At 43.1% G+C, this 24,963-nt stretch overlaps 1 pseudogene; it reads left to right on the forward strand.

Annotated features, from left to right (window-relative positions):
- Positions 1-23,644: 23,644 nt before the first annotated feature.
- Positions 23,645-24,505, forward strand: LOC123441439 (annotated as a pseudogene).
- Positions 24,506-24,963: the final 458 nt, after the last annotated feature.

Below are 24,963 nucleotides of genomic sequence, written 5' to 3' on the forward strand. Positions count from 1 at the left end.
ACAACATGGCATACATAATAGAGCCTATGGCAGAAGCATATGGGATGCTACTCATCTTTTCCTTATCTTCTGCCGTGGTCGGTGATTGAGTCTTACTCAATCTCATACCTTGCAATACAGGCAAGAACCCCTTCTTTGCCTTATCCATATTGAACTTCTTCAATATCTTATCAAGGTATGTACTTTGTGAAAGACCCATGAGGCGTTTCGATCTATCTCTATAGATCTTAATGCCTAATATGTATGCAGCTTCTCCAAGGTCCTTCATTGAAAAACTCTTATTCAAATAGGCCTTTATGCTTTCCAAGAGTTCTATATTATTTCCCATCAACAATATGTGATCCACATATAATATGAGAAATGCTACAGAGCTCCCACTCACTTTCTTGAAAATACAGGCTTCTCCATAAGTCTGTATAAACCCAAACGCTTTAATCACCTCATTAAAGCGAATGTTCCAACTCCGAGATGCTTGCAATAGCCCATAGATGGAGCACTGGAGCTTGCATACTTTGTTAGCACCTTTAGGATCGACAAAACCTTCTGGTTGCATCATATACAATTCTTCCTCAAGGAAAGCATTAAGGAATGCCGTTTTGACGTCCATTTGCCAGATTTCATAATCATAAAATGCGGCAATTCCTAACATGATTCGGACAGACTTCAGCATCACTACGGGTGAGAAAGTCTCATCGTAGTCAACTCCTTGAACTTGTCGATAAACCTTAGCGACAAGTCAAGCTTTATAGATGGTCACATTACCATACGCGTCCGTCTTCTTCTTGAAGATCCATTTATTTTTATGGCTCGCCGATCATCCGACCAGTCCACCAAAGTCCATACTTTGTTCTCATCCACGGATCCTATCTCAGATTTCATGGCCTCTAGCCATTTGTTGGAATCCGGGCCAGCCACCGCTTCTTCATAGTTTGAAGGTTCACAGTTGTCCAACAACATGACTTCCATGACAGGATTGCCGTACCACTCAGGTGCGGTACATACCCTTGTCGACCTTCGAGGTTCAATAGCAACTTGATCCGAAGCTTCATGATCATCATCATGAACTTCTTCTCTAGCTGGCACAGGCACTTTAGAAACGTTTTCTTGCGCTGTGTTACTATCCAATTCGAGAGGAGGTACAATTACCTCATCAATTTCTATTTTCCTCCCACTTACTGCTTTCGAGAGAAACTCTTTCTCTAGAAAGTATCCGTTCTTGGCAACAAAGATTTTTCCTTCGGATCTAAGATAGAAGGTGTACCCAATAGTTTCCTTTGGGTATCCTATGAAGACGCACTTCTCCGCTTTGGGTTCAAGCTTCTCTGGTTGAAGTTTCTTCACATAAGCATCACAGCCCCAAACTTTTAGAAACGACAGCTTAGGTTTCTTGCCAAACCATAATTCATATGGTGTCATCTCAACGGATTTAGACGGAGCCCTGTTTAAAGTGAATGAGGCAGTTTCCAATGCATGCCCCCAAAATGACAGCCATAGGTCGGTAAGAGACATCATAGATCGCACCATATCCAATAGAATGCGATTACGATGTTCAGACACACCGTTACGCTGCGGTGTGCGAGGCGGCATGTGTTGTGAAGCTATTCCACATTTCCTTAAGTGAGTGCCAAACTCGTGACTCAAATATTCTCCTCCATGATCAGATCATAGACACTTTATTTTCTTATCACGTTGATTCTCTACCTCACTCTGAAATTCCTTGAATTTTTCAAAGGTTTCAGACTTGTGTTTCATTAAGTAGACATACCCATATCTACTTAAGTCTTCAGTGAGCGTGAGAACAAAACGATAGCCACCGTGAGCCTCAACACTCATTGAACCGCATACATCGGTATGTATTATTTCCAATAAGCTGGTTGCTCGCTCCATTATTCCAGAGAATGGAGTCTTGGTCATCTTGCCCATGAGGCACGGTTTGCATGTGTCAAATGATTCAAAATCAAGAGACTCCAAAAGTCCATATGTATGGAGTTTCTTCATGCGCTTGACACCGATATGACCAAGGCGGCAGTGCCACAAATATGTGGGACTATCATTATCAACCTTGCATTTCTTGGCACGAACACTATGCATATGTGTATCATCACGATCGAGATTCATTAGGAATAGACCATTAACCAGCGGAGCATGACCATAAAGCATACCACTCATATAAATAGAACAACCATCATTTTCAGATTTAAATGAGTAGCCGTCTTGCATCAAGAGAGACCCCCATACAATGTTCATGCTCAAAGCTGGTACTAATTAACAATTATTAAGGTTTATAACTAATCCTGAATGTAGATGTAGAGGTAGCGTGCCGCCGGTGATCACATCGACCGTGGAACCATTCCCGACGCGCATCATCGTCACCTCGTCCTTGGCCAGCCTACGCTTGTTCCGTAGTTCCTGCTTAGAGTTGCAAATATGAGCAGCAACACCGATATCAAATACCCAGGAGCTACTGCGAGCGCTGGTAAGGTACACATCAATGACAAGTATATCGTATATACCTTGAATGTTGCCAGCCTTCTTGCCCGGGCTGCTCCGCTTCCAGTGACCCGTTCCCTTGCAGTAGTAGCACTCAGTTTCAGGCTTGGGTCCTTTCTTTGACTTCTTCCCGGCAACTGGCATACCGGTCGGGGCAACATCTTTGCCGTCTTTCTTGAAGTTCTTCTTTTCCTTGCCTTTCTTGAAACTGGTGGTCTTATTGACCATCAACACTTGATGCTCTTTCTTGATTTCTACCTCTGTAGATATCAGCATCGAATACAACTCGAGAATAGACTTCTCCATCCCTTGCATGTTGTAATTCATCACGAAGCCTTTATAGCTAGGTGGAAGCGATTGGAGGATTCTGCCAATGACCGCATCATCCGGAAGTTCAACTCCCAGTTGAGTCAAACGACCGTGCAACCCACACATTCTGAGTATGTGCTCACTGACATAACCGTTCTCCTCCATCTTACATATGAAGAATTTGTCGGAGACCTCATATCTCTCGACCCGGGCATGAGCTTGAAAAACTAGTTTCAGCTCCTAGACCATCTCATATGCTCCATGTTGCTCAAAATGCCTTTGGAGCCCTGGTTCTAAGTTGTAGAGCATGTTGGGGAACGTTGCATGGGAAACAAAAATTTTCCTACGCACACGAAGACCTATCATGGTGATGTTCATCTACGAGAGGGAGATTGGATCCACATACCCTTGTAGATTGCTAAGCGGAAGCGTTAGTAAACATGGTTGATGTAGTGGTACGTCTTCACGATCTGTCCCATGAACCGTCCCACGATCCGTCCCACGAACCGTCTCGCGAGCCGTCCCACGATCCGTTCCGATCAAGTGCCGAACGGACGGCACCTCCGCGTCCCGCACACGTACAGCTCGATGACGATCTCTGCCTTCTTGATCCAACAAGAGAGATGGGGAAGTAGATGAGTTCTCCGGCAGCGAGACGGCGCGCCGGTAATAGTGATGATCTATTCCTCTAGGGCTCCGCCCGAGCTCCGCAGAAATCCGATCTAGAGGAAGAACTACGAGGTATAGGTTTGAGTTGCACGTGGCAAAGTTGTGTCTCAAAAGCCCTAAACCTCTAGTATATATAGGACGAGGGGAGGGGCAGCCTTGGCGAACCAAGGAAGACCTCTTTGGGTCGGTCGAAGTGGGGAAGGGAGGAGTCCTCCTCCAATCCCACTTAGATTAGGACTCCTTCGTTGTTTTCCCACCTCTTTTGGATTTTCCACTTTTTCCTCATGGGCTTTCCTTGGATGACTTTGTCAGCCCATTATACCTTATTGCGCATCCAATAAACCCACGTGGACCCCTTGGGGCGTTGTGGGCCCACCCAGTGGGCCCCCGGAACCCATTCGTCACTCCTGGTACACTGCCGGCAATGCCCGAAAACCTTCCAGAATCCAAACACCAACTTCCTATATATCAATCTTCCTTTTCGGACCATTCCGGAACTCCTCGTGATGTCCGGGATCTCATCCGAGACTCCTAACAAAACTTTGGTCACCAACACATATAACTCAAATATACCGATACATCACCTAACCTTAAGTGTGCAGACCCTGCGGGTTCGAGAACTGTGCAGACATGACCTGGGACACTCTCTGGTCAATAACCAACAGCGGGACCTGGATGTCTATATTGGTTCCTACATATTGTACGAAGATCTCTATTGATTGAACCTCTATGTCACGGATTCATATAATCCCGTATACTATTCCCTTTGCACTTTGGTATGTTACTTGCCCGAGATTCGATCGTCGGTATCTCTATACCTAGTTCAATCTCGTTACCGACAAGTCTCTTTACTCGTTCCATAATACAAGATCCCATATCTAACTCCTTAGTCACATTGCTTGAAAGGCTTGTTGTGATGTTGTATTACCGAGTGGGCCCCGAGATACCTCTCCGTCACACGAAGTGACAAATCCCAATCTTGATCCATGCCAACCCAAGAGACACCTTTGGAGATACCTGTAGAGCACTTTATAGTCACCCAGTTACGTTGTGACGTTTGATAACCCACAAGGTATACCTCCAGTGTCCGGGAGTTACATGATCTCATGGTCATAGGAATAGACACATTGACATGCATAAAACAGTAACAATAATCTGACACGATCATATGCTACGTTTATAGTTTGGGTCTTGTCCATCACATCATTCTCCCAATGATGTGATCCTGTTATCAAGTGACAACACTTGCCTATGTCTAGGAAACCTTGACCATCTTTGATCAACGAACTGGTCAACTAGAGGCTCACTAGGGACAATGTGTTGTCTATGTATCCACACATGTATTTGAGTTTCCAATCAATACAATTCTAGCATGGATAATAAACGATTATTATGAACAAGGAAATATAATAATAACTAATTTATTATTGCCTCTAGGGCATATTTCCAACAGTCTCCCACTTGCACCAGAGTCAATAATCTAGTTCAAATCACTATGTGATTTTAACGAATCTAACACCCATATAGTTCTGGGGTTTGTTCACGCCCTACTTGTGAGAGAGGTTTTAGTCAACGAGTCTGAACCTTTCAGATCTGTGTGTGCTTCAGAAATCTCTATGTTATCCTGTAGATGCGACTACTATGTGGCATTTGGAACTATTCCAAATGACCGCTCCACTATACGAATCCGGTTTACTACTCATAGTTATTCGGATTAGTGTCAAAGCTTGCATTAACGTAACCCTTCACGACTAACTCTTTAATCACCTCCATAATCGAGGAAAAAAATCCTTAGTCCACTAGTTACTAAGGATAACTTTGACTGCTGTTCAGTAATCCATTCGTGGATCAATTTCGTACCCCTTGACAAATTCATGGCAAGGCACCCACCAGGTGCGGTACATAGTATATCATACTATAAAGCCTACGACTAATGCGTAGGGGACGATCTTCGTCCTTTCTCTTTCTTCTGCCGTGGTCGGGTTTTGAGTCTTACTCAAGTTCACATCTTTACAACACAGCTAATAACTCCTTATATGCTGATCTATTTTGAACTCCTTCAAAAACTTGTCAAGGCATGCATTTTATTGAAACTTTTATTAAGCGTCTTAATCTATCTCTATAGATCTTGATTCTCAATGTTCAAGTAGCTTAATCCAGGTCTTCCCTTGAAAAACACCTTTCAAACAACCCTTTATGCTTTCCAGAAACTCTACATTATTTCCGATCAACAATATGTTAGCCACATATACTTATTAGAAATTCTATAGTGCTCCCACTCACTTCTTTGGAAATACAAGTTTCTCATAAACCTTGTATAAACCCAAAAGCTTTGATCATCTCATCAAAGCGTATATTCCAACTCCGAGATGCTTGCACGAGTCCATAGAAGGATCGCTGGAGCTTGCATACTTGTTAGCATCCTTAGAATCGACAAAACCTTCTGGTTGCATCACATACAACCTTTCCTCAAGGAAACCGTTGAGGAAACAATGTTTTGACATCCTATGTGCAATATTTCATAAATAATGCAACAACTGCTAACATAATTCCAACAGACCTTTAGCATCGCTACGAGTGAGAAAGTCTCATCATAGTCAACTCTTTCAACTTGTCGAAAACATCTTTGCGATAAGTCGAGCTTTTCTTAATTGTGACTTCTCACCATCATCGTCTGTCTTCCTTTTAAAGATACATCTTTACTTAATAGTCTTACGACCATCAAGTAGTTCTTCCAAAGTCTTCACTTTGTTTTCATACATGGATCCTCTCTCGGATTTCATGGCCTCCATCCATTTGTCGGAATCCAGGCCCACCATCGCTTCTCCATTGCTTGTAGGTTCATTGTTTGTTCAACAAGATGACCTCCAAGACAGGGTTACCGTACCACTCTGTAGCAGTACGCGACCTTGTCAACCTACGAGGTTTGTAGTAACTTGATCCGAAGCTTAATGATCACTATCATCAGTTTCCACTTCAATTGGTGTAGGCGCGAGAGGAACAACTTCCTGCGCCCTGCTACACGCTGGTTGAAGAGACGATTCAATAACCTCATCAAGTTCCACCACCCTCCCACTCCATTCTTTTGAGAGAAACCTTTCCTCAAGAAAGGAACCGTTTCTAGAAACAAACACTTTGCTTCCGGATCTGAGATAGGAGATGTACCCAACTATTTTGGATATCAATTGAAGATGCATTTATCCGTTTTGGGTTTGAGCTTATCAGAATGAACTTTTTTCGCATAAGCGTCGCAGCCCCAAACTTTCATGAAACGACAGCTCAGGTTTCTTCAAACCATAGTTCATACCGTGTCATCTCAACGAAAATACGCGATGCCCTATTTAAAGTGAATGCGGTTGTCTCTAATGCATAACCTATAAACGATAGTGGTAATTTGATAAGAGACATCATAGTATGCGAAACATGATCACACTATGGCGTTCTAGGTGGCATGAATTGCGAAACAATTTCCACATTGTCTTAACTGTGTACGAAAACTCGCAACTTAGATATTAATCTCTATGATCATATCGTAGATAGTTTATCCTCTTTTCACGACGATCTTCACTCTGAAATAGCTTTGAACTTTTCAATATTTCAGACTTATGATTCATCAAGTAAATACTCCTGTATCTACTCAAATCATCAGTGAAGTAAGAACATAACGATATCCACTGCGTGCCTCAACACTCATTGGACTGCACACATCAAAAATGTATTATTTCCAACAAGTTACTTTCTTGTTCCATCTCACTGGAAAACCAGGCCTTCAGTCATCTTGTCCATGTGGTATGATTTGCATGTCTCAAGTGATTCAAAATCAAGTGAGTCCAAACGATCCATCTGCATGAAGTTTCTTCATGCGTTTATACCAATAGGTATGGTTTGCATGTCTCAAATGTTTCAAAAATGAGTTAGTACAAAGATCCATCAGCATGGAGCTTCTTCATGCATTTAATACCAACACGACTCAAGCGGCAGTGCCACAAGTAAGTGGTACTATCATTACTACTTTGTATATTTTGGCATCAATATTATGAACATGTGTAACACTACGATCGAGATTCAATAAACCATTGAAGGTAATCATTCAAGCAAATAGAATAAACATTATTCTATTTAAATGAATAATCGTATTGCAATAAACACGATACAATCACGTTCATGCTCAACACAAACACCAAATAACAATTATTTAGGTTTTACACCAATCCCGATGGTAGAGGGAGCATGCGATGTTTGATCACATAACCCTTAGAATTTCTTCCAACACACATCGTCACCTCAGCCTTGCTAGTATCCTTTTAATTTGTAGCTATAACTTCGAGTTACTAAGACTTAGCAACTGAATTGGTATCTAATACCCTGGTGCTACTAGGAATACTAGTAAGGTACACATCAATATAAGGTATATCCAATATACTTTTGTCGACTTTGCGAGCCTTCTCATCTACCAAGTATCTAGGGTAGTTCCGCCTCAGTGACCGTTCCTCTCATAACAGAAGCACTGAGTCTCGGGTTTGGGTTCAACCTTGGGTTTCTTCATTAGAGCAGCAGCTGGTTTGCCGTTTCATGAAATATCCCTTATAGCCCTTGCCCTTCTTGAAACTAGTGGTTTTACTAACCATCAACATCTTGGAAATATGCCCTAGAGGCAATAATAAATTAGTTATTATTATATTTCCTTGTTCATAATAATCGTTTATTATCCATGCTAGAATTGTATTGATTGGAAACTCAAATACATGTGTGGATACATAGACAACACACTGTCCCTAGTGAGCCTCTAGTTGACTAGTTCGTTGATCGAAGATGGTCAAGGTTTCCTGACCATAGGCAAGTGTTGTCACTTGATAACGGGATCACATCATTAGGAGAATCATGTGATGCATGCTACTATGACAACATACCTTCCCCGGCAACGGCGCCAGAAAAATGCTGCTAGCATTCCTCGGCAATGACACTAGAAGAATGTTGTTGACGAGTCCCTGACTTGATGCCTTCGCGACAACAGAGCCAGAACTGCTCCAAGTTGCTCAACAATTAGCAATTGTCTTGCAATGGCCCACCAGCGCGTGGGTTCGCGGCCATTTTCGAGGGTAGAGTATTTGACCCAAATTTGTTGGTACGCCAGTCAGGAGGTGAGAGAATACTCTCGAGTATTAGCAGCTGAATGTGTCGGATTCAACCACACCTGAAATATTAGTATCTGCAAGCAAAGTATCAGCAACAAAGTAGGATGATAACAACGCTGTCAGAAACGATCTGTTGACGGCAGACTATTCCTAATTGTCGTATCAATGGCGCCAGAAGTTGCCCGTTGACGGAAATTGTCTTTTCCCGTCAACGCCGAGCGAACCAGAATTGTAGCAGGCAGCAACAGTGTAACGAGTAACAGCAGTGGCAAGGAACAGCAGTAGTGATAGCAGTAGCAAGTAGCAACAGTAGCAAGCGACAGTAGTAACAACAGTAGAAAGTAGCAATAGTAGTAACAACAGCAGATCAAAGCAAGTAGCAGCAGCAGAGCAAAACAAGTAACAGCAGCAGTGGGACAAACTCATAGGCAATGGGTCGGTGATTCGTTTGTATGACATTCATCAAGCAACAGTTATATAACGGAGAGATATGTGGCTAGCTCCCGTTCGTCAATGTGATGTAGGCATGCATTCCGTGTGTAGTCATACGTGCTTAGGGAAAAGAACTTGCATGACATGTATTGTCCATCACTCCCGTGGCAGCGGGGTCCAAAATGATACTACGGGATATTAAGGTTCTCCTTTTAATAAAGAACCGGAACAACGCATTAGCACTTGGTGAACACATGAACTCCTCAAACTATGTTCATCACCGGGAGTGGTTCCGGTTATTATCACTCCAGGGTTTCCGGGTCATAACACATAGTAGGTAACTACAACTTGCAAGATCGGATCTAAAACACACATGTATTGGTGACAACATAATAATTTCAGATCTGAAATCATGGCACTCGGGCCCTAGTGACAAGCATTAAGCATGGCAATGTAGTAGCAACATCAATCTAAGAACATAGTGGATACTAGGGATCAATGCCCGTCAAAACTAACTCGATTACATGATAGATCTCATCCTACTCATCACCACCCAGCGAGCCTACGAATAGATTACTCACGAACGCTGAAGAGCTTCATGGAATTGGAGAGGGAAGAATGTTGATGATGACGATGGCGATGATTTCCCCTCTCCGGAGCCCAAAACGGACACCAGATCTGTCCTCCAGATGAAGAACAAGATGTGGCGGCGCCTCCGTATCGCAAACGCGACAAAATCTTCTCTTCTGATTTTTTTCTGGGCGAAAGTGAATTTATAGAGCTGAGTTTGGGGGCGACAGAGCCATGTGGGCCCCACAAGCTTGCCGTGACCAGGGGGGTGGCTACGACAACAGGGCTTGTGGCCCACTGGCCCATCCCCTCCGGTGGATCTTTGCGCAGGTATTTTTCATATTTTGGACAAAAAATTCTCCGTAAATTTTCAGGATGTTTCGAGAACTTTCATTTGTGCACAAAAACAACACCATGGCTATTCTGCTGAAAACAACGTCAGTCCGGGTTAGTTCCATTCAAATCATGCAAATTAGAGTCCAAAACAAGGGAAAAAGAGTTTGTAAAAGTAGATACGGCGGAGACGTATCGATGCACAAGACCCAAAACTATGAACGTAGCATATTGATCGTGTCGTTTTATTGCTATTGTTTTCTGCGTGTCAAGTATTTGTTCCTATGACCATGAGATCACATAACTCACTGGCACCGGAGGAATACGTTGTGTGCATCAAATGTCGCAACGTAACTCGGTGACTATAAAGGTGCTCTACAGGTATCTCCGAAGGTGTCCGTTGAGTTAGTATGGATCAAGACTGGGATTTGTCACTCCGTGTGACGGAGAGGTATCTCGGGGCCCACTCGGTAATACAACATCACACAAAAGCCTTGCAAGCAATGTGACTAAGTGTAAGTCATGTGATCTTGTATTACGAAACGAGTAAAGAGACTTGCCGGTAACGAGATTGAAATAGGTATGCGGATACCGACGATCGAATCTCGGGCAAGTAACATACCGAAGGACAAAGGGAATGACATGCGTGATTATATGAATCCTTGGCACTGAGGTTCAACCGATAAGATCTTTGGAGAATATGTAGGATCCAATATGGGCATCCATGTCCCGCTGTTGAATTTTGACCAAGGAGTGTCTCGGGTCATGTCTGCATAGTTCTCGAACCCGTAGGGTCTGCACACTTAAGGTTCGATGACATTTCGGTATAGTTGAGTTATAGGTGTTGGTAATCGAAAGTTGTTCGGAGTCCCGAATGAGATCCAGGACGTCGGGAGGAGCTCCGGAGGTAAAGATTGATATTTAGGAAGTCCTACTTTGGTCACTAGAAAAGTTTCGGGCTCATCGGTAGTGTACCGGGAGTGCCGGGAGGGGTGCCGGGGACCATCGGGAGGGGTGTCACGCCCCAAGGGGTCTCATGGGCTTTGGGAAGAGATAAACCAGCCCCTAGTGGACTGGAATAAGTTCCCACTAAGGCCCAGAAGGTTTGAGAAGGAAAAAACACAAGGTGGAAAGAGTTTCCAAGTGGGAAGGTGGAATCCTACTCCAAGTAGGATTGGAGTAGGACTCCTCCACCTCCAATTTCGGCCAAACCTTGAGGGTTTGAGGCTGCCTCCTCCCGTCCCTCCCTCCTATATATACTAGAGGTATTAAGGGTTTTTGAGAGAACTTTGGCACGTGCAGCTTGACCCTATACCATGCAGTTTTTCCTCTAGATCGTATTTCTACGGAGCTTAGGCGAAGCCCTGTCGGAGTAGATCATCACCACGACCGGCGCGCCGTCACGCTGCCGGAGAACTCTTCTACCTCTCCGCCCCTCTAGCTGGATCAAGAAGGTGGAGATCTTCATCGAGTTGTACGTGTGCTGAACGCGGATGTGCTATCCTTTCGGCACTAAATCGGAGCGGATCGTGGGACCGATCGTGGGACGGTTCACGGGGCGGATCGAGGGACGTGAGGACGTTCCACTATATCAACCACGTTTCTTAATGCTTCCTGCTGTGCGATCTACAAAGGTACGTAGATCCAAATCTCCTCCCGTAGATGGACATCACCATGATAGGTCTTCGTGCGCGTAGGAAATTTTTTGTTTCCCATGCGACGTTCCCCAACAGTGGCATCATGAGCTAGGTTCATGCGTAGATGTTATCTCGAGTAGAACACAAAGGGTTTTGTGGACGGTGATGTTCGATTTGCTGCCCTCCTTAATCTTTTCTCGATTCAGCGGTATTGTTGGATTGAAGCGGCCCGGACGGACATTATTCGTACGCTTACGAAAGACTGGTTTCATCGATTGACATGCAACCTAGTTGCATAAAGATGACTGGCAGGTGTCGATTTCTTCAACTTTAGTAGAATTGGTTTTGACCGAGGCGGTCCTTGGAGAGGTTAAATAGCAATTTGCACCTCTCCATTGTGGTTTTTTGCGTAAGTAAGATGCGATCTACTAGATACCCATAGCAGCCACGCAAAACATGCAACAACAATTAGAACACGTCTAACTTGTTTTTGCAGGGTATGCTTGTGATATTATATGGCCAATGACGTGATGTGATATATTGGATGTATGAGATGATCATGTTGTAATAGTTAATATCGACTTGCGCGTCGATGGTACAACAAACGGCAAGAGCCATAGGGTTGTCTTTAAACTAACGTTTGTGGTTGCAGATGCGTTTACTATATTGCTAGGACGTAGCTTTAGTAGTAATATCATGAGTAGCACGACAACCCCTATGGCGACACGTTGATGGAGATCATGATGATGGAGATCATGGTGTGGCGCCGGTGACAAGAAGATCGTGTCGGTGCTTTGGTGATGGAGATCAAGAAGCACATGATGATGGCCATATCATGCCACTTATGAATTGCATGTGATGTTAATCCTTTTATGCACCTTATTTTGCTTAGAACGACGGTAGCATTATGAGGTGATCTCTCACTAAAATTTCAAGACAAAATTGTGTTCTCCCCGACTTTGCACCGTTGCGACAGTTCGTCATTTCGAGACACCACGTGATGATCAGGTGTGATACACTCAACGTTCACATACAAAGGGCGCAAAACAGTTGCACACGCGGAACACTTGGGTTAAAGTTGATGAGCCTAGCATGTGCAAACATGGCCTCGAAACACAAGAGACCAAAAAGTTGAGCATGAATCGTATAGTTGATATGATTAGCATAGAGATGCTTACCACTGAAACTATTCTCGACTCACGTGATGATTGGACTTGAGATAGTGGATTTGGATCATGTGCCACTCAAATGAATAGAGAGATGTACTTTTTGAGTGGGATTCCTTAAGTAATATGATTAATTGAACTAATTATCATGAACATAGTCTAATGGTCTTTGCGAATTACGATGTAGCTTGCGCTATAGCTCTACTATTTTATATGTTCCTAGAGAAAATTTAGTTGAAAGTTGATAGTAGCAACTTTGCGGATTGAGTCCGTAAAGCTGAGGATTGTCCTCATTGCTGCGCAGAAGGTTTATGTCCTTAATGCACCACTCGGTGTGCTGCACCTCGAGTGTCGTCTATGGATGTTTCGAACATCCGACATACACGTATTTGATGATTACGTGATAATTCAGTGCATAATACTTGATGGCTTAGAAGCAAGGCGCCAAAGACATTTTGAAAATGTCGCGGAACATAAGAGATGTTCTAAGAAATGAAATTGAGATTTCATGCTCGTGCTCTTTTTGAGAGGTATGAGACCTCCGACAAGATTCTTTGTCTACAAAGTAAAGGAGAAAAGCTCAAATCATTGAGCATGTTCTCAGATTGTCTGAGTACAACAATCGCTTGAATCAAGTGGGAGTTAATCTTCCAGATAAGATAGTGATGGTTCTCCAAAGTCACTCCTACTAAGCTGCTAGAGCTTTGTGATGAACTTTAACATATCAAGGATAGATATGATGATCCTTGAGTGATTCTTAATGTTTGACACTGTGAAAGTAGAAATCAACAAGGAGCATCAATTGTTGATGGTTAGTAAAACCACTAGTTTCAAGAAGGGCAAGGGCTAGAAGGGATACTTCATGGAACGACAAACCAGTTGCTGCAATAATGAAGAAACCCAAGATTAAACCCAAACCCGAGACTAAGTGCTTCTGTTATGAGGGGAACGGTCACTAAGGCGGAGCTACCCTAGATACTTGGTAGATAAGAAGGCTGGCAAAGTCGGCAAAGTGGATTTTATATACATGATATTGATGTGTGCTTTACTGGTACTCCTAGTAGAACGAGGGTATTTGATACCGGTTCGGTTGCTAAGTGATTAGTAACTTGAAATGAAAGCTACGGTATAAACGGATACTAGCTAAAGGCGAGGTGACGATATGTGTTGGAAGTGTTTCCAAGGCTGATGTGATCAAACATCGCACGCTCCCTCTATCATCGGGATTGGTGGTAAAACCTAAATAATTGTTATTTGGTGTTTGCGTTGCACATGAACATGATTGGATCGTGTTTATTGCAATACGATTATTCATTTAAAGAGAATAATAGTTATTCTATTTTCTTGAATAACTACCCTCAATGGTTTACTGAATCTCGATCGTAGTGTTACACATGTTCATAATTTTGGTGCCAAAAGATACAAAGTAATAATGATAGTACCACTTACTTGTGTCACTGCCACTTGAGTCATGTTGGTGTAAAACGCATGAAGAAACTCCATGCGGAGGGATCGTTTGGATTCACTTGATTTTCAATCACTTGAGACATGCAAATCATGCCACATGAAAAAAGAGAGTAACTTGTTGGGAGTAATACATTTTTGATGTGCGCAGTCCAATAAGTGCTGAGGCACGGAGTGGATATCGTTATTTTCTTACTTCACTGATGGTTTGAGTAGATACAGGAGTATTTACTTGATGAATCACAAGTCTGAAATATTGAAAAGTTCAAAGTAATTTTGGAGTGAAGATCGTCGTGACAAGAGGATAAACTGCCTACGATATGATCATAGAGATGAATATCTGAGTTACGAGTTTTTGGTACGCAGTTAAGACAAAGTGAAAATTGTTTCGCAGTTCATGCCACCTGGAACACCATAGTGTGATGATGTGTATGAACGTCGTAGCCACACCCTTTTTGATATGGTGCATTCTATGATGTCTCTTATCGAATTACCACTATCGTTTATGGGTTATGCATTAGAGACAACCACATTCACTTTAAATAGGGCACCGCGTATTTCCGTTGAGATGACACAATATAGACTATGGTTTGGAGAAACCTAAGTTGTCGTTTATTGAAAGTTTGGGGCTGCGATGCTTATGTGAAAAAAGTTTTAGTCTGATAAGCTCGAATCCAAAGCGGATAAATGCATCTTCATAGGATATCCAAAATAGTTGGATACATCTGCTATCTCAGATACGGAAACAAAATGTTTGTTTCTAGAAACGGGTCCTTTCTCGAGGAAAGGTTTCTCTTGAAAGAATTGAGTGGGGGGTGGTGGAACTTGATGAGGTTAGTGAACCGTCGCTTCAACCAGTGTGTAGCAGGGTGCAGGAAGATGTTCCTGTGGCTCCTACACCAATTGAAGTGGAAGCTGATGGTGGTGATCATTGAGCTTCGGATCAAGTTACTACAAACCTCGCAGGTCGACAAGGTCGCGTACTACTACAGAGTGGTACTGTAACCCTATCTTGGAAGTCATGTTGTTGAACAACAATGAACCTACGAGCTATGGAGAAGCGATGGTGGGCCTGGATTCCAACAAATGGCTGGAGGCCATGAAACCGAGAGAGGATCCATGTATGAAAACAAAGTGTAGACTTTGGAAGAACTACTTGATGGTCATAGGACTATTGAGTAAAGATGGATCTTTAAAAGGAAGACAGACGATGATGGAGACTATTCACTATTAAGAAGAGCTCGACTTGTCGCAAAGATGTTTTTGACAAGATCAAAGAGTTGACTATGATGTGACTTTCTCACTCGTAGCGATGCTAAAAGTCTGTTGGAATCATGTTAGTAGTTGCTACATTATTTGTGAAATATTGCACATAGGAAGACAAAACATTGTTTCCTCGACGGTTTCCTTGAGGAAAGATTTTATGTCATACAATCAGAAGGTTTTGTCGATCCTAAGGATACTAACAAGTATGCAAGCTCCAGCGATCCTTTTTATGGACAGGTGCAAGCATCTCGGAGTTGGAATATACGCTTTGATGACATGATCAAAGCTTTTGGGTTTGTACAAGGTTTATGAGAAACTTGTATTTCCAAAGAAATGAGTGGGAGCACTATAGAATATCTGATAAGTATATGTGGTTGACATATTGTTGATCAGAATTAATGTAGAATTTCTGTGAATCATAAAAGGTTGTTTGAAATGAATTTTTCAAAGGAAGACCTGGATAGAGCTATTTGAACATTGAGCATCAAGATCTATAGAGATAGATCAATACTCTTAATAGAACTTTCAAATGAAATGCATGCCTTGACAAGTTTTTGAAGGAGTTCAAAATAGATCAGCAAAGGAGGAGTTCTTGGTTGTATTGTAAGGTGTGAATATGAGTAAGACTCAAAAGCCCGACCACGGCAGAAGAAAGAGAAAGGACGAAGGTTGTCCCCTATGCCTTAGCCGTAGACTCTACAGTATGCCATGCTGCGTACCGCACCTGATATGTGCCTTGCTACAAATCTATTAAGAGGTACAGAGAGTGATCCAGGATTGAATCACTGAACAGCGGTCAAAGTTATCCTTAGTGACTAATGGACTAAGGATTTTTTCTCGATTATGGAGGTGGTTAAAGAGTTCGTTGTAAAGGGTTACGTTGATGCAAGCTTTGACATTAATCCGAATAACTATGAGTAGTAAAACAGATTCGTATAGTAGAATAGATATTTGGAGTATTTCCGAATAGCACATAGTAGCAGCATCTATAAGATTACATAAAGATTTGTAAAGAACACACGGATCTGGAAGTTTCAGAACCGTTGACTAAAACCTCTCTCACGAGCAAGACGTGATCATACCTGAGAACTATATGGGTGTTGGATTCGTTAAAATCGCATGGTGATGTGAACTAGATTATTGATTCTAGTGCAAGTGGGAGACTATTGGAAATATGCCCTAGAGGCAACAATAAATTAGTTATTATGATATTTCCTTGCTCATAATAATCGTTTATTATCCATGCTAGAATTGTATTGATTGGAAACTCAAATACATGTGTGGATACATAGACAACACACTGTCCCTAGTGAGCCTCTAGTTGACTAGTTCGTTGATCAAAGATGGTCAAGGTTTCCTGACCATAGGCAAGTGTTGTCACTTGATAACGGGATCACATCATTAGTAGAATCATGTGATGGACAAGACCCAAAGCTATGAACGTAGCATATTGTTTGTGTCGTTTGGTCACCGGAAAAGTTTCGGGCTCATCGGTAGTGTACCGGGAGTGCCGCGAGGGGTGCCGGGGACCGTCGGGAGGGGTGTCACGCCCCAAGGGGTCTCATAGGCTATGGGAAGAGATAAAACAGCCCCTAGTGGGCTGGAATAAGTTCCCACTAAGGCCCATAAGGTTTGAGAAGGAAAAAAACACAAGGTGGAAAGAGTTTCCAAGTGGGAAGGTGGAATCCTACTCCAAGTAGGATTGAAGTAGGACTCCTCCACCTCCAACATCGGCCAAACCTTGAGGGTTTGAGGCCGCCTCCTCCCCTCCCTCCCTCCTATATATACTAGAGGTATTGAGGGTTTTTGAGACAACTTTTCCACGTGCTGCTCGACCCTATACCACACAGTTTTTCCTCAAGATCGTATTTCTATGGAGCTTAGGCAAAGCCCTGTCGGAGTAGATCATCACCACCACCGGCGTGCCGTCACGCTGCCAGAGAACTCTTCTACCTCTCCGCCCCTCTTGCTGGATCTAGAAGGTGGAGATCATCATCGAGTTGTACGTGTGCTAAACGCGGAGGTGCCGTCCGTTCGGCACTAGATCGGAGCGGATCGTGGGACCGTTTGTGGGACCATTCGCGGGGAGGATCAAGGGACGTGAGGACGTTCCACTACATCAACCGCGTTTCTTAACGCTTCCTGCTGCGCGATCTACAAGGGTACGTAGATCCAAATATCCTCTCGTAGATGAACATCACCATGATAGGTCTTCGTGCGCGTAGGAAATTTTTTGTTTCCCATGCGACGTTCCCCAACACAACAATTGATGCTCCTACTTGATTTCTACTCTCGCAGTGTTAAACATTACGAATCGTTCAAGGGTCGTCATATCTATCCTTGATATGTTATAGTTTATCACGAAGCTCTAGCAGCTTGGTGGCTGTGACTTTGGAGAACCATCACTATCTTATCTCGAAGATTAACTCCCACTTTGATTCAAGCGACTGTTGCACTTAGAAAATCTGAGCACATGCTCAACGATTGAGCTTTTCTCCTTTTACTTTGTAGACAAAGAATCTTGTCGGAGGTCTCATACCTCTCAACAAGGGCACGAGCATGAAATCCAAATTTCATCTCTTAGAACATCTCTTGTGTTCCGTGACGTTCAATACGTCTTCGGTGCCTTGCTTCTAAGCCGTTAAGTATTATGCACTGAACTATCACGTAGTCATCAAAAATGTGTATGTCAGATGTTCGCAACATCCACAGACGACGCTCGAGGTGCAGCACATTGCGTGGTGCATTAAGGACATAAGCCTTCTGTGTAGCAATGAGGACAATACACAGTTTACGGACTCAGTACGCAAAGTTGCTACTATCATCTTTCAACTAAATTTTCTCTAGGAACATATAGAAACAGAAGATCTACAACGCATGCTACAACGTAATTCGTAAAGACCTTTCGACTATGTTCATGATAATTAGTTCAATTAATCATATTACTTAAGAACTCCCACTCAAAGTATACATCCCTCTAATCATTTGTGTGGCGCATGATCCAAATCCACTATCTCAAGTCCGATCATCACGTGAGTGGAGTACAGTTTCAGTGGTAAGAATCTCTATGCTAATCATATCAACTATATGATTCATGCTCGAACTTTCGGTCTCTTGTGTTCCGAGGCCATGTCTGCACATGCTAGGCTCGTCAAGTTTAACCCGAGTGTTCCGTGTGTGCAACTATTTTGCACCCGTTTTATGTGAACGTTGAGTCTATCACACCCGATCATCACGTGGTGTGTCGAAACGACGAATTGTTGCAACGGTGCACAGTCAAGGAGAACACAATTTTATCTTGAAATTTTAGTGAGGGATCACCTTATAATGCTACCGTCGTTCTAAGCAAGATAAGGTGCGTAAAAAGGCTTAACATCACATGCAATTAATAAGTGACATGATATGGCCATGATCTTGTGCTTCTTGATCTCCATCACCAAAGCACCGGCATGATCTTCATCGTCACCGGCACCACACCATGATCTCCATCATCGTGTCACCATTGAGGTTGTCGTGCTATCTATGCTATTACTACTAAAGCTCCAACCTAGCAATATAGTAAACGCATCTGCAAACACAAACGTTAGTTTAAAGACAACCCTCTGGCTCCTGCCGGTTGCCGAATGATACGTCTCCAACGTATCTATAATTTTTGATGGTTTCATGCTATTATCTTGTCAAACTTTGGATGTTTTGTATGCCTTTTATATCTTTTTGAGACTAACTTATTAAGTCAGTGCCAAGTGCCAGTTCCTGTTTTTTCCATGTTTTTGACCCCTTTCAGAGGAGGATTTTAAACGGAGTCCAAACGGAACGAAACTGCCAAAAAGATTTTCACCGAAACAGAAGAAGATCGGGAAGCCTGAGAATCAGGGCAGGGGGCCAGCAGGGACCCCACAAGCCCCCTAGCCGCGGCTGGGGGCGCCTCCCAGGCTTGTGGGTTCCTTGGGCCACCTCTGCCCTAGGTCTTTTGCCTATAAATTCCCTAAAATCCCAGAAAAATTAGGAGATCATCGAAAGTACTTTTCCACTGCCGCAAGTTTCTGTCTCCTCAAGATCCCATCTAGGGCACGTTCTGGTGCCCTGCCGGAGGGGGGATTCGGATACGGAGGGCTTCTTCATCAACACCATGACCTCTCCGATGATGCGTGAGTAGTTCACCATAGACCTACGGGTCCATAGCTAGTAGCTAGATGGCTTCTTCTCTCTCTTGGATCTTCAATACAAAGTTCTCCATGATCTTCATGGAGATCTATCCGATGTAGTCTTCTTTTGCGGTGTGTTTGTCGAGATCCGATGAATTGTGGATTTATGATTAGATTATCTATGAATCTTATTTGAGTTTCTTCCGATCTCTCTTATGCATGATTTCATATCCTTGTAATTCTCTTCGAGTTGTGGGTTTTGTTTGGCCAACTAGATCTATGATTCTTGCTATGGGAGAAGTACTTGGTTTTGGGTTCATACCGTGTGGTGACCTCACCCAGTGACAGAAGGGATAGCGAGGCACGCATCGTGTTGTTGCCATCAAGGGTAAAAAGATGGGGTTTTCATCATTGGTTTGATTTTATCCCTCTACATCATGTCATCTTCCTTAAGGCGTTACTCTGTTCGTCATGAACTCAATACACTAGATGCATGCTGGATAGCGGTCGATGTGTGGAGTAATAGTAGTAGATGCAGAAAGTATCGGTCTACTTGTCTCGGACGTGATGCCTATATGTATGATCATTGCCTTAGATATCGTCATGACTTTGCGCGGTTCTATCAATTGCTCGACAGTAATTTGTTCACCCACCGTAATATTTGCTATTTTGAGAGAAGCCGCGAGTGAACACTATGGCCCCCAGGTCTACTCCACACCATATTGTCAGCCTTACTCTTTTTCTGCGTTGCACTTTCCGCCTTCAGATTTCACTTTGCAAACAATCTTTAAGGGATTGACAATCCCTTTATAGTGTTGGGTGCAAGCTCTTTTGTGTTTGTGCAGGTACTCTGGACTTGACGAGATTCTCCTACTGGATTGATACCTTGGTTCTCAAACTGAGGGAAATACTTACTGCTCCTGTGCTGCATCGCCCTTTCCTATTCAAGGAAAAAACCAACGCAAGCTCAAGAGACGACAGAAGATCTCTGTCGCCGCAGCAGAAGAATTTCTGGCGCCGTTGCCGGGGAGGATCAAGTCAAGAATTTATCCAAGTAAGTGTCGCAAACTCATCTCTTGCATTTACTTTGTTTACCACTTGCCTCTCGTTTTCCTCTCCCCCACTTCACCAATTTGCCTTTATCGTTTGCATTTTTTGTTTCCGTTTCGTTCGCCCATTTTCTCGCATGCTTTTTGTTCGCTTGTGTGCTTGCTTGCTTGCCGAAGTCACCATGACTGAAAACACAAAATTTGTGACTTCTTGAATACTAATAATAATGATTTTATTAGTACTCCGATATCTCCTGCCACTAGTGCGGAGTCATACGAAATCAATGCCGCTTTGGTGAATCTTGTTATGAAAGAGCAATTTTCCGGCCTTCCTAGTGAAGATGCTGCATCCTATCTTAATACCTTCATAGAACTTTGCGATATGCAAAATAAGAAAGATGTGGATAATTATGTGATTAAATTGAAGCATTTTCCTTTCTCGTTGCGAGATCGAGCAAAAACTTGTTTTTCGTCTTTGCCCAAAAATAGTATCGATTCTTGGGATAAGTGAAAAGATGCTTATATATCCAAGTATTTTCCGCCAGCTAAGATTATCTCTCTCCGTAATGATATCATGAACTTTAAGCAACTTGATCATGAACATGTTGCACAATATTGGGAGAGAATGAAATTGATGATTAGAAATTGTCCCCCTCATGGCTTGAGTCTTTGGATGATTATACAAATCTTCTACGCTGGCTTGAATTTCGCTTAGAGAAATATCTTGGACTCCGCCTCAGGTGGAACGTTCATGGAAATCACGTTAGGAGAAGCCACGAAACTCCTAGACAATATCATGACGAACTACTCTAAGTGGTACACTGAAAGGTCACCTACTAGTAAGAAAGTACACGCTATAGAAGAAATTAACTCGTTGAGTGCTAAGATGGATGAGTTAATGAATTTGGTTGCTAGTATAAGTGCTCCTTTCGATCCTAATGATATGCCCTTGTCTTCCTTGATTGAGAGTAGCAACGCTAGCTTGGACGTTAATTTTGTTGGTAGGAATAATTTTGGCAACAACAATGCTTTTAGAGGAAACTATGTTCCTAGGCCTTTTCCTAGTAACTCCTCTAATAACTTTGGCAACTCCTACAACAATACTCATGGAAATTAAAATAGATTACCCTCTAATCTAGAGAGTAATATCAAAGATTTTATCAACTCACAAAAAAAATTCAATGCGTCCGTAGAGGAAAAACTACTCAAAATTGACGATTTGGCTACGAGCGTCACTACAAGAAATATGCTCATACATGACGTTTTTTAAGATGTCGTTGAGGAATTTGTCATAAATCTATGACGATTTCATCCGAGATTGTCGTAAACCGTTTGAGGGGATCAAATCTACATATAAATTACGATGATGTGAGTCAAAAACGTCCTAACCGCATAAGATGAGATCGTCATAACTTTTATGATGATTATAAAAATGTCATAACATGTTCTAACTATGTTGATGTCACTCGTGGGTCCATTCTATCCCACCTCATCCATATATTGAAGTGTTTTTTATACCACTTTTCTGTTGGGCTATTTTTTTCATCTTACTTTTATATTGGGCTGGTATTTTATCCTCCATGCTTGCTAATGGGCTGGTTTGTGGTTTGTCAAAAAAGCCCACATTTTAAGATTATAATATTTTACATAAAAACTACTAGCAAAAGGGCCCGTGCGTTGCAACGGGAGAAAAAAACCACCATCTACAATGGCGATGACCACCTTATGTTCATATCTCATCGCATGATTTTGAAATTTTGTTCACAAATGCAAGAAAATATTTCTTCTTTTAATTTTATTCACAATTCACAAGTTGAAACAATGTTTATATTTTTTGAAAACATATCATGGTTGTCAAAAAAGTTGGTAACTCAAAGAATTATTCTGAATTTCAAGAAACATTTTTTAAAATATCCTATAATATTCCGATCCACCCTCGCAATTAATCCTTCAAAATTCACTCAGGTATATAGTCTGAAAGACTTAGAAGGATTACTGTTGAACTGCATACATTCGATCATTCGTAAATATTTTTATAAATTTGGAAACATTTTTATAATCAACAACATTTTTTACTATTTATAAACATTTTTTTAAATTCCAAACAATATTTTATATTACGAACTGCTTTCAAGTATTTTCTTGTGAATTGGCGAATAATTCATTTTTTGAATTATCAAACATTTTTTTAATTGCATTAAAGAGACTGCTCAAAATGATGGACTTTTTTGATTCACGAATGTTTTCTCCAAAATTACGATGTTTTTAATATGCAAACATTTTTACAAAAATCCTAAACAACTTCCCTCCAATTCTTATCAAAAAAGGAAAAAAAATCCCTCCCGAAACTTCCCAAAATTCCACGCGCCAAACCCACACCCCCCCGCACGAGCGGCCAAAACTTTCGCCCACCCCCGCGCCCTTTTCCTCCCTCCCTCCCGAAACAATCGCCCACCTCTCCAGTTTCCCCATTCCCCGGCTCCCACCTCTCGCCGGACGACGGAGACGGCCCGCGACGACGCCGGGAGTGGGGAGCGGCTCGCGACGACGGCGATGACGCGGGTATAGGCGAGCAGAGGGGCGCAGGAGGAGGCCATCGGTATGTACCCTCCTTCTCCCCACCCGATCCAGATCCCTTGCAAACTCCTCCCTGGAGGCGAGATCCGGCCTTCCATGGCTTCCCTGGCAACGAGGTCCAGCCTCCGCTCCCTGGCAGCGCGTGCCACGCCCCCCGCCCCAGCCCCGATCGGACGCCGCATATCCTCCTCCGGCTGCCTCCGTGCCACGCCGTGCGAGATCTGAGCCCCGCGCCGCGTGGACAAGAAGGGAACCCCATCCCCGCGAGATCCCTTCAGGCGCCCTCCTCCCCGTCGACGGGGATGGTGCGGCCGGCGGGCCTCCTCGACCCGACGACGAGGCGACGTCCATTCCTCGACCCGCGCGCCTCAAAGTCGTCTCCACCGCGGCGGCCGGACCGTCATGGACTACTCGCTGGCGGCGCTGAAGCTGTTCGCCTCACAGCTGGCGGGATCCACGACGGCCCCCTCCTCCGAGGGCTCCTCCATGGCGCAGATGCTCTTCGGTATCCGCTTCTAGCGCGCCTGGATCCAGGTCCCGCCCTCTCTCCCGGTCCTTTCCTTTCCTTTCCTTTGCTCTGCGCTGAGGGCTCGCTGCAGTAGGTAGGGCGTGGTGGTGCGCGCGGACTACAGCGTCGGCGACGGGAGGCTGTTCGTGGATGACGGCTCCTGCGTCACCGAGCTCATGCTCTGGCCCGAGGATGCCAAGGGCCAGCCCTGGCGCCCAGGTTCTCCCAATCTCTCTGATTTTTGTCTTGCACTCTCTGTTTCCTGCATATGATTGGCGATGTATGTGTTGACCGACTCTGCTTGTGCCGCAACATTGCTCGCTCATGTACTAGTAGTGGTAGTTTTGCTGTTGTTGCTCTGTAACATTAGCTGTAGTATTATTTCCCCTGGAAAAAAAGCCGTATCATGTACGCAAAGACAAGTGCAGAAAACCTAGGATTTATTTTAGAATCCCCTCAAGATGATAGTTGCGAGAGCTGAACAATCCCAACCACCATCAAAATACACTGCAAGCCAGTGTACACTTTGCATTAGAGGCGGTTTACCACTAGATGCCCTCCCTCGTGAATTAATTCATTATTATCAGACCTGGTAAAAGTGCTACTACTTACTAACATTTGCTCTGCTCTCGCTTTTAGTTTTACCTTACCACCTCACCTCACTAGATCCTCCTATGTACACTACCTTACCTAAGTTACATTTTCCAGAAATCCAAGATGAAGTCATGGAATGTATGGTTCCTCCTATCCAGTGAATGGTTTAGTAGTTAATCATTTATTTTGTAGTTATTGTATTTAATTACGCTGGTTACTGGTTTTATCATCATCTGGTTAATCAAAGGATCTGATTGTATGCTGCATTGTTGTATTTTATTACATAAGTCATAATAGAACGCTCTTTATTCATCTGCAGGTACTGCCTTTGCCAAACATACCATTTTTTTGGACGTTGTTTCGAGCTTATTCTCATTGGAGAGCTCTCCATATGCAAAACATGTCAAACATATTCCAGTTTGTTTGTATTTCAACTTGTGAATATATACACTCTCAGAACTCAGCACTTGTATGTAGTCTATAGGGTACATCTTCAGACGCTTATCTCCTTGGGGTGGTTTTGGACTAAGGCATTTTAGGGGGCCTCTGGCAGTTGTTCATCTCTTATTTGTTGTTTGAATTAGAGCGGGTTCTGAACGAATAATGCCATGAACAATAA

The sequence above is a fragment of the Hordeum vulgare genome, chromosome 3H, assembly GCF_904849725.1.
Source record: "Hordeum vulgare subsp. vulgare chromosome 3H, MorexV3_pseudomolecules_assembly, whole genome shotgun sequence".
Taxonomy (NCBI): Eukaryota; Viridiplantae; Streptophyta; class Magnoliopsida; order Poales; family Poaceae; genus Hordeum; species Hordeum vulgare.